This window comes from Nuphar pumila, chromosome 11 (genome assembly GCF_984573655.1).
Source record: "Nuphar pumila chromosome 11, dmNupPumi1.hap1.1, whole genome shotgun sequence".
In the NCBI taxonomy this organism is placed as follows: Eukaryota; Viridiplantae; Streptophyta; class Magnoliopsida; order Nymphaeales; family Nymphaeaceae; genus Nuphar; species Nuphar pumila.
Genome location: NC_143259.1, coordinates 923955 through 933923, shown reverse-complemented (window position 1 = coordinate 933923; position 9969 = coordinate 923955). Strand labels below are relative to the sequence as shown.

The 9969-nt window shown below is 46.0% G+C and overlaps 1 pseudogene across 1 annotated transcript; it reads right to left on the bottom strand.

The window, feature by feature from the left end:
* Positions 1 to 6266: 6266 nt before the first annotated feature.
* On the bottom strand, positions 6267 to 8010 carry LOC149821554 (phospholipase A1-Igamma1, chloroplastic pseudogene; annotated as a pseudogene). The gene has a single exon (XR_016426051.1). The product of XR_016426051.1 is annotated as a phospholipase A1-Igamma1, chloroplastic pseudogene (transcript).
* Positions 8011 to 9969: the final 1959 nt, after the last annotated feature.

The window sequence follows — 9969 nt, the reverse complement described above, 5'->3', positions numbered from 1 at the left end:
GGAGGGTTTTATAACCCTTCTTAAATTAGGTTATGTGCTGGAATTAATTCCAGCCCTTGATCTCATTAATGAAATTCATTTGGAGCCCTTGATCTCCACTTTGACTTTTCAAACTTTAAATAACCTTGAAAATCACTATACCTTTATTTTCAATTTGAATTTGAAGTAAGATGTCACATAGGATGGGATGGCCCACCTATGGGCTCCTACTAAACTAATAAAAAAATGGATTTTAATGTATACAAAAGAAAACTATTATATTAAACTATTATTGATAAATCATAAAATTCCAATTAAAAACCGTTTTTGTTTTATATAACCACAACTCATGTGAAAATGTAAAGGAATTAAATATAAGCTAATTTCATCTTATTAAGCATATTAATATGTATATTTTTAAAATCTACTTTTGTTAATTTACTTTATTTAAATAATTTTACTTAAAAGAAAAATCAACATTTTCTTTTTAAGTAAGACGTTTTCAATTAGACATCACTTAGAATTTTCTCAGATATCCAAACCATGTAGGGTTTATATTTACTACAATTCAATATAATTAAACCCCTTAATCCTTAAGAATATACTCAAACATTAATTTTTTTAAAGAAATTAGGGTTTTATATTGGCACGAAATTCAAGACATTTCACAATGCTATAGAAACGAACTTAGAAATTTTCGGATATTACAGTAATAGCCTGCGGGCAAAATTGTGAATGAAGTAAATGCGTTGAGCTTTCTCTTGTTCACCCTCGTTGTGATTGCTTCTTGTGATTGCAATTTCTCTCCCTATATTCTCTCTTGCTCTCTTGCACTCTGATTACAAGCTTCCGTGATCGGCAAGCGAGCTGACGAGTAGGCTTGCGGCGGTGAGGAAGGACCGTCGCGTCGCGCTGGCCCATTGAAGGAAATAGGTCGGTGACAAGTGGTACCAGAGCCCATTCTCGTGCTGGGGGAGGGACTCCGGAGACGATGTCGACAGACACGCCGACAGGCTGCGATTTGTGAGCAAGACATTGTGGCGTCTTATCAAAACTTGTGCAACACCAAAGGCAAGGTAGTTGCTGAAGCTGAGGAGATGAGTTCACCTCGGGGCCAAGAAGAGTTGGTTGCAACTGTTAACAAGCTGGTGAAAGAGGTGACTTCGCATGAGGAAGCGATTTCACACGCATGTGAATCATTCAATGCACTGAATAATGTGGTGGCGAGCTTGCAAGAGCAGGTAACCTTATTAATGGGGCAGGTCACTTCGTTGACGACTACAGTGGCCGACTTGTAGACTGAAGTAGGGGAGCTTCAGTTGAAGAACCGTACGTTGCAGCAGACGGTTACCCTAAATGGCGGAAATGGTGAGAGACCATCAAGGATTGATGTACCAAGACCCGCAAAATTCAATGGTTCTCGCGACAGCAAGGCCATTGAGAACTTCTTGTTCCAAGTAGAAGACTACTTGCATATCCAGAGTGTGACCCTCGAAGATCTGCGAATTAAGGCTGCAACGGCCTTACTTGATGGAAATGCTATCGCTTGTTGGAGGCGGAAGCGCAATGACATGGAGAGGGGTCAATGTGTGATAGACATCTTTGATGACTTCAAAATGGAGTTGCGCAACTACTTCATGTGCCTCTGGACGATTTCAAGGTGATTCTGGGTATGGAGTTTCTGTGAAGCCAGAATGTTATGATGTTGCCAAAGTTTAACACGTTGACAATCATGGGGTCAGACCTGTCCCACACAGTGCAGTGCCTTATGTAGAAAGGCAAGTCTTTAGTGTTATCGACAATGCAACTGAAGAAGGGTGTCAAGCATGGAGAGCAGACATTCTTAGTTGCAGTGCGTGCAGATAAAGGGAAGGTAGAAGCAACAATGTCGCCGACCCTGGCCCCACTATTGGAGGAGTTTCGGGGAGTGATGCCTCCGGAATTACCAAAGCGTCTTTCGCCAAGATGTGAGGTCGACCACAAGATTGAGTTGACCCCGGGAGCGAATCCTCCCGCAATGGTTTCATATCGTATGGGGCCAGCTGAACTGAAGGAGCTGCGCAGACAGCTAGACGAGATGTTGGACGCAGGCATTGTTCGTCCATCAAAAGCCCCATTTGGTGCCCCAGTCCTTTTTCAGATGAAACATGATGGCTCTAAACGGTTATGTGTCGATTATCGTGCTCTGAATAAGGTCACGGTGAAGAACAAGTACACATTGTCATTGATAGCGGACTTGTTCGATCAGCTAGGCAGTGCACGTATCTTTTCCAAGCTAGATCTGCGATCGGGTTACTGGCAGGTGAGGATTGCCGAAGGTGATGAGCCAAAAACAACTTGCGTCACCCACTATGGTGCTTACGAATTTCTAGTAATGTCATTCGGGTTGACAAATGCTTCAGCCGAATTCACGACTTTAATGAACCAGATCTTCTATCCTTACTTAGACAAGTTTGTGGTAGTCTACCTGGATGATATCGTGATCTACAGCAGTAACATGGAGGAACATGTCGGGCACTTGCGAACAGTGTTTTAGGTGCTGAAGGAGAATGACCTCTGTGTCAAACAAGAGAAGTGTCTCTTCGGGCAGGAGATCAGCTTCCTTGGCCACGTTGTGGAGCGTGGTGTGCTGCGTATGGATGAGCAGAAGATAAAGGTCACCCAGGAATGGGTTCCGCCAAGCAAAGTGCCAGAATTGCGGTCATTCCTCGGTTTGGGAAACTATTATCGGTGTTTCATTAAAGGTTATTCTCTCATTGATGCGCCCCTCACAGATTTGTTAAAGAAGAAACAGATATGGCTCTGGACAGAAGCGTGCCAAGATGCCTTCGATGGCTTGAAGAAAGCCTTAGTGAGGGAGTCCGTGCTGCGACTGTCTGATCATTCGAGACCCTTTGAAGTCCACATTGATGCCTCAGACTTTGCCATTGGGGAGTTATTATGCAAGATGGTCATCCGATCGCATATGAGGGTCGCAAGCTGAAAGATGCAGAGAGGCGTTACACAGTGCATGAACGTGAGATGACTGTCATTGTGTATTGCCTCAGGACCTGGCGACACTACCTTTTGGGTGTCGAGTTCGTCGTCAAGACGAACAATGTGGCCACGAGTATTTTCAGACGCAGAAGAAGTTGACGCCTAAACAAGCTCGATGGCAGATGTTTTTGGCTGAGTTCGACTTTGCCTTGAAGTACAAGGTTGGAAAGACCAATGTTGTGGCAGATGCTCTGAGCCGTAGGGCTGAACTGGCAGTTGCGCGCGCGGAGCCTTCTGAAGTGCATTTGGAGGGTGCATTGTTGAGCCATATCCGCGAGGGTACGCAGCAGGATCCGACCACACAACACCTTGTTTTTCTGGCGCAGGCAGGGAAGACTCGGTGATTTTGGCTACAGAATGGCCTCCTCGAAACAAAAGAAGGACGCATCTTTGTGCCACCGTCGCCGAGAGCTACTCAAGGAGTGCCATGATACACTATGGGTCGGCCATCCTGGTCAGAAGCGGACCTTAGTACTCTTTGAGCACGGCTATATTGGCCGCAGATGAGAGACGACGTTGAGGGGTATGTGCGAGCATGACTCATCTGCCAGCAAGATAAGGGGACAAACCAGAAGGTTGTCGGTCTCCTTGAGCCTCTACCAATTCCAGAACGTTCTTGGGATAGCATCTACATTGACTTTATTGTTAGTCTGTCGAAGGTAGAGGGCCTCAATTCTATTTTGGTTATGGTGGATCGTTTCTCAAAGTATGTCACCTTCATCCCAACTTCCAAGGAGTGTCCTGCAGAGAAGACTGCAGAGTTGTTCGTAAAGCATGTGGTGAAGCACTGGGGCATACCAAAGAGCATTGTGAGTGATCGTGATGCTCACTTCACGGGCAAGTTCTGGCGTGAAGTATTTCGGCTACTTGGCTCTGAGTTGTTGTTTTCAACAATCTTCCATCCGCAGACAGATGGGCAGACAGAGTGCATCAACGGGATACTGGAGCAGTACCTTAGGCACTTTGTTAGTGCCAATCAGAAAAATTGGGTGAAGCTCCTTGATGTGGCACAGTTTTGTTATAATCTGCAGAAGAGCGAGTCTTCAGGCCACAGTCCATTTGAGATAGCCATGGAGCAGCAGCCACTGACCCCGCACACTCTTGCCACACAAGAAAATGGAAGGTCATCCTTCGCCTATCAGTTTGTTCGTGACTGGCATGAGCAAAATGAGTTGGCGAAGGCATTCTTACACAAAGCGGCAAAGAGAATGAAGAAGTGGGCGGACAAACACCGTCGGCCTGCAGGGTTCCAAGTTGGGGACCAAGTGTTGGTGAAGTTATATTCTGGTCGCACAGGCATCTTCCGCGGGCGACACCGCGGACTACTCAGAAAGTATGAGGGACCCTTCACCATCACAAAGAAGGTGGGCAAGCTGGCATACAAGCCGGAGTTGCCCCCAGACTTCAAGGTGAACCCGGTGTTCCACGTGTGCAACCTCAAGCAGTTCCATCCAGATGATAGAGACCCGGAACGCAGTGTGCCACAACGTTCTCCCATCATGCAGAGGGCCCCGGCAGCACAACGGGCCAAGAAGCACCTCAGTCAGATCCTTCGCCACAAGGTCAACTACTTGGGACAAGCGAAGAAATACTTGGTGTAGTGGGAGGAAACAACGAAACCAACGTGAGAGCCTGCATTTCGAATGAACAGCCGTTACCTGGCTGAAGTCAGGGCTTACTACGAAACAGATGGCATCGAGGACGGCGCATGATTTGAAGGGAGGAGCATGTTCCCTTGCGACTTACAGTGTACAGTTGCGCTTAGAGTCTGTTTTGCTTTTGTTGAGTCTGATGTAAGTTGTCTGATTTAGGTGAATCAATACCCTGAAGGGGCAGCCCGTATACTTGAACTGTAATAGCCTGCGGGCAAAATTGTGAATGAAGTAAATGCGTTGAGCTTTCTTTTGTTTATCCTCGTTGTGATTGCTTCTTGTGATTGCAATTTCTCTCCCTCTATTCTCTCTTGCACTCTGATTACAAGCTTCCACGATCGGCAAGCGAGCTGACGAGTAGGCTTGCGGCGGTGAGGAAGGACCGTCGCGTCGCGCTAGCCCATTGAAGGAAATAGGCCGGTGACAGCAACTGTGAACCTCTTTTAGCCTGCAAGCTTTGTTACTTGCTTATGTGAGGTAGTGTATTCTGTTAAGGTTGAGCGTAGCTGAATAGGCAGCAGTCGCTCTTGCAATCAGTGTGTGAAAGAAGCTTAAGGCTTGAATGTTGTTACGTTCATGAACTTGTAACCTAGCCTACTGCTAGACGAAACCTCCCTAAGTCTGTAACAGTGTAGAACATAGCCAAAGCACACACTACACCTCTTTAAGGTATTTGCATTCATTCTGCACCCTAGTCTTCAAGTGACCTGTCAAAGGTCAAGTGTCTTCAAATACGATCCCAATTTTAGGGTCCCACCACTATGCTTGAGTCGCGCTTTCTACATAAGGCACCAGTACAATGCTGTCGCTAGAACTACGTTTTCTTGTAGTGAAGTTGGGTAATTTACACATAGGCCACCTTAGTGAGATTAACGAAGGAAAACAGAAAGTTATTATTCAAACCTACCACAGTGTTTTTAACCTGCAACGTTCCCACTGTCCGTTCCTACCAACTACGCGGAGCCGTTGGTTGGGTCATTTACACATGGGGCACCTAAGGTATTACCAGTTTACTTTTAGCTGCCTCAGTTTTCTGATATTTAAGATAAAGGAGTCACCATTTTAAGAAATTACTCAAATGACTATATGAGTTACTTTTACACATTCAGATAAGTTGTTTGTGCTCAACTGTAGCTACAAATACGTAAAGTTATGAAAGTGACATTCAACCATTGAAAGAAAGAAAAAAAAGTCTAAAAAGCCTAAAGTGCTAACTAGAATTAAGTGATGCAAAAAGTCATTTGAGACGTCTTGTAAAAGGGTAGTTGTTTACTTTCAATATAAGAAAGTTGAGTCGGCTAAAGCAAATCTTAGGTTCCCACAAGAAATAGCCTTAATGAGTCGCAGCAGTCATCATATTCATACGCATCTAGTTCGATTGAGAGTATTTAAGATGTTTTAGAAATTTCCCAGTGGTATATATTGCCATACGTATGAATCAATCGAATGCATCTTTCGGGATGGACTTTATTTATCTCACACGGTAGGTATGGGTATGGTAGGGGTAGGCATCAACATAAACAAGCCACGTTCATTCTAAAGAATTTGGTACGATTATAATGAATATATATATATATATAATGTATTAGGTACAATGCATTTTATTTTCCTTCTTTGTGTGCGGGTCAAATGCATATATAATTATCAAGCCAAGGCCACGTTTGTGGCAGGTGAAGGGATGTCATCCGGGTCCCTAGTTGGCTGAACCCACCTTCCATAAGAATTGCGAACGAGCCCCTTGTTGGCTAACTGGGACCAAGAAACGGGGACCCTGAGCTCATCGCGCAGCATCCCGCATGACTTGTTAACCAGTGCTATGTCTCTTCGAGTATCTGAGCGAAATGGGATGGTGGTGCTTAGGAAGCCATCCACCAAGTGGAGGTAGGTTTCCAGGCTGTGGAAGCCCACCAGGTTGAATCCGCCGTGCTTCAGGTAGGGCGACGCGTTGACGTCAAGCTCCAAGTGTTGGCCAACATGAGCGTAGGACCAAGCCGAGCTGCCTGTGATGGTCTTGGCCAGCCCTACACCAGGCATCTTGGGCACCATATCTTGCTTCGTCGCGACGCGCAAGGTCTTGACTTGCAGCTCATCGAGTCTGTCCCTGAAGGCAGCGTTGCCTACTCTGGGTGCACCGTAGGTTAACACGGTGACTGGGAGGTTGGCGAAGCTGGATGCCGCTTCATAAGCATGGAGAAGGGCTAGAGCTCCCCCAAGGCTGTGGCCCGTCACTGTGAGGCTTACCTCTTCACCTTTTTGTCTGTAAAGACTAACCAGCCTTCTCACTTCCTCTATGGCTTGATCGCTGGCGCTGGTTTTGTTGTGAACCGTGGAATCACTCTTGGACTTGTAAATGCTAAGAAAGCCATGTTCGACCTTGACGGCTCCATCCCCCACCAGTGGCTCTAGCTTTCCTTGCACGTCCTCAATCCACTCCGATGGCGTCACGGTGCCTCGCCAAGCAACCACTATGTCCCGGCGCCCCACCCTCCTCGACTCTTTCTCATCACTCACACCCACGTAACCCATCCAATTGGATTCTTTGCTGCTCCCCCTCCACCAATTGTTCGCATTTAGCCATTGAGGTATGTCTACATGCGACAACGCGTAGAGGTACTTGCTTACTTCATAACCGCAACCTGAGAGCCCGACCTTGTCAAAGAGGTGGTGCTTCCCATACCTACAGGTGCCACAATACTCGGAGGATGGATCGAAATCGAACGCATCATACGTGGCTTGCGCGAACTCGCCGTATTTGACGATCTCACGCCGGACCCAAGGATGAAGAGGGTCCAGAAGCCCCCTCCAATCATCAGAACCTTGGATTTCTCTCCATTTCTCTTTGATCTCATCTTTGGGAGATGAGGCCGGCCTCATGTTCATGTCCTCGTCTGATGAGAGCAACAAGGAAGAAACACAACCACTAGCTGCGACGGTATAATCATCAGCAGCAGCAGGATTGCAGCGTTTGCCTATTAGTCTTAGCGGCATGTGAAGAGTACCATTATTATTGTCAGTCTTTGAGTGTCCTTTTTTGTTGGGTGCCACCTCAACAACAAGACTGCTGCGGGAGATGAGAATCTTTGTTCTTCGAGATTGACGCAACGATGGGATGGTCTGCTGATTCCGTTGCACCAAACTGGGCGAGGCTGCAGCCATTCTCCTGGTCTTGGTGTTGGAAACTCACTGCTGGTTGGATGGGTTGGTCTTTTTCGATGGCTTAATCAGTGAGTGAGGATTTAATTCTCCACCGAGATCTCTCTCTCTCTCTCACCCCAATCCGGGACCGGCCACACGTCGGCCAAGTTCAGGGTGCAAATGATCACTTGCGAATATGTGCCAGCTTGATGACAGCCGGAGAATCAAGCAGGAACCAAGATTTATAGGGAGGGAGGGCGAGGAGGATACTGCTACGCGGAAGGCTTTCTCTGATCAACTACCACCATGACGATAGCGATTTACTGTTGCATTTGGTCAATGGGTGGAAAATCAAAGCTGGCTACTTCAACGTATCCAGTGTGAAACCTAGCTTTAAGAAGTCAACATGGGTTTAGAGAAAATTACTCAATTGCCCATGGGTGTAAAATATAGGGTAACGTGATTAAGATGCTATTTAGGTAAGCTTTGAGTCATTCAAACCATTTATGTTAGTCTGGAATGGGCATTTTGTTACAACTCAGCTGGTGGACGCCACTTCATTTTACTTATGAATGGAAGGCATGTTCAAATGCTTGACCATAGACTGTTTACAGTTTTAAAAGGGCAAATTACAAATTCAGGTGCAGTGTGATAGCCAAAGTACACGGTCATAGCTAAGGAAGTCATGGTCAATATCTGGGAACCTCGCCATGTCAGATGGACCCAACAGCCACGGTAGACCTGATGGCCCTCCTGCCGAGAATGTAGCTACTCGCTACGCCTACGTCACTTCAGCCATCCGCCTGCATCTCGCAGGGTTTCTGTTTTTCTGCTAGGGAGTCGGCAGAGAAAGATAATGCACACCCAAACGGTGATGGTGGTTCGGTGAAAGTGATGGTGATGGACGCTGGCCGGTCACAACGGAGGTACAAGCCTCCCTCAAGAATGGTGATCACTACTCGAGATGCAGGTACCAACGGCAGGTCAACGAGCCTCAATCCGGAATCGTCGTTCCGATTTAGCAGAACAGCTTCCAAAGGGAAGTCCCAACAGCAACAGTAAACTCCATGCAAAGGCAGATATGGCAACGGCCTTCTCTCCGTTGACAGAGATCAGTCCATCAACCTGTAATCAGCTCCAAACCAGTCTTTCTAATGAGAGTACTTAGTTGGAATGTGTGTGGGCTCAGCCGGAAATGGACCCGCATATTGCTGAAACTATTCATCAACATCACCCAAATATTGTGTTTTTGCTAGAGACTGAGGTTTCCAAAGATGTCATGACATGAGTTCAATTAAGGCCAACTTTCCCATATATGAAATAGTAGGGAATTTCAAAAGCTCGCTTGCTAGTCGCATACTATATTTATGACAATCTCTCAGGGTTAGAGTTGAAGTGATGTGGATTACCGACCAGATTCTAGTGATTATGGTGGAGGATGAGTAAGATACCCTCCTCGTATCGGGGATATATGGTCAAAATTCCTACTTGGATCGTCGATCTACGTGGGATGATCTCCAGAACCACCAGGTGGATTGTCCGGATTTAAACATCACTCATAGCCTGTCAGAGCTTTGGGAGTCTAACTCTTATCATGTGAGAGCTGATGAATTTTAACCAATTCCTCACTCCACTGGCTTTAGGAAAATTGATAACGCACTTGCACATTTCACATGGTACAATAAACAAGCGGGAAAAAACTTTGGCAAGCAAATTGGATCGCAGTTTTGTAAATGACTGGGGGATGATGTCATTTCCCACATCCTCACTATATCTCATCTTACAAAGTCGGTGTCAGATCACAATGCTTTGCTCTTAGCAAACAATTATCGTACCAAAGTGCAAAGTATTGGACATTTTGGATCGGTTCAATCCTACGTGTGACTGGCTTTAACACTAATGAAGGTATTAGTGAGGTCTCAGTGAAGGAGTTACATGAATGTGAATGGCACGAGAGGGGTTCACTTACATAAACGTCAATGTATGTAAGCTTTCACTTTCCTTCAGCTATAAATTTGAAGCATGGTTGCTTGATGACTTCAACCAAGGTGTTCTTATTTTTTTCATTGGGTTTAGGGTCCTACTCACCGTTGACTTGATGACCTGGACTCATCATGGCGTTGATAGGTTGAGTCGTGCACCTGCATTGTTGCTTTTACATTCTGGT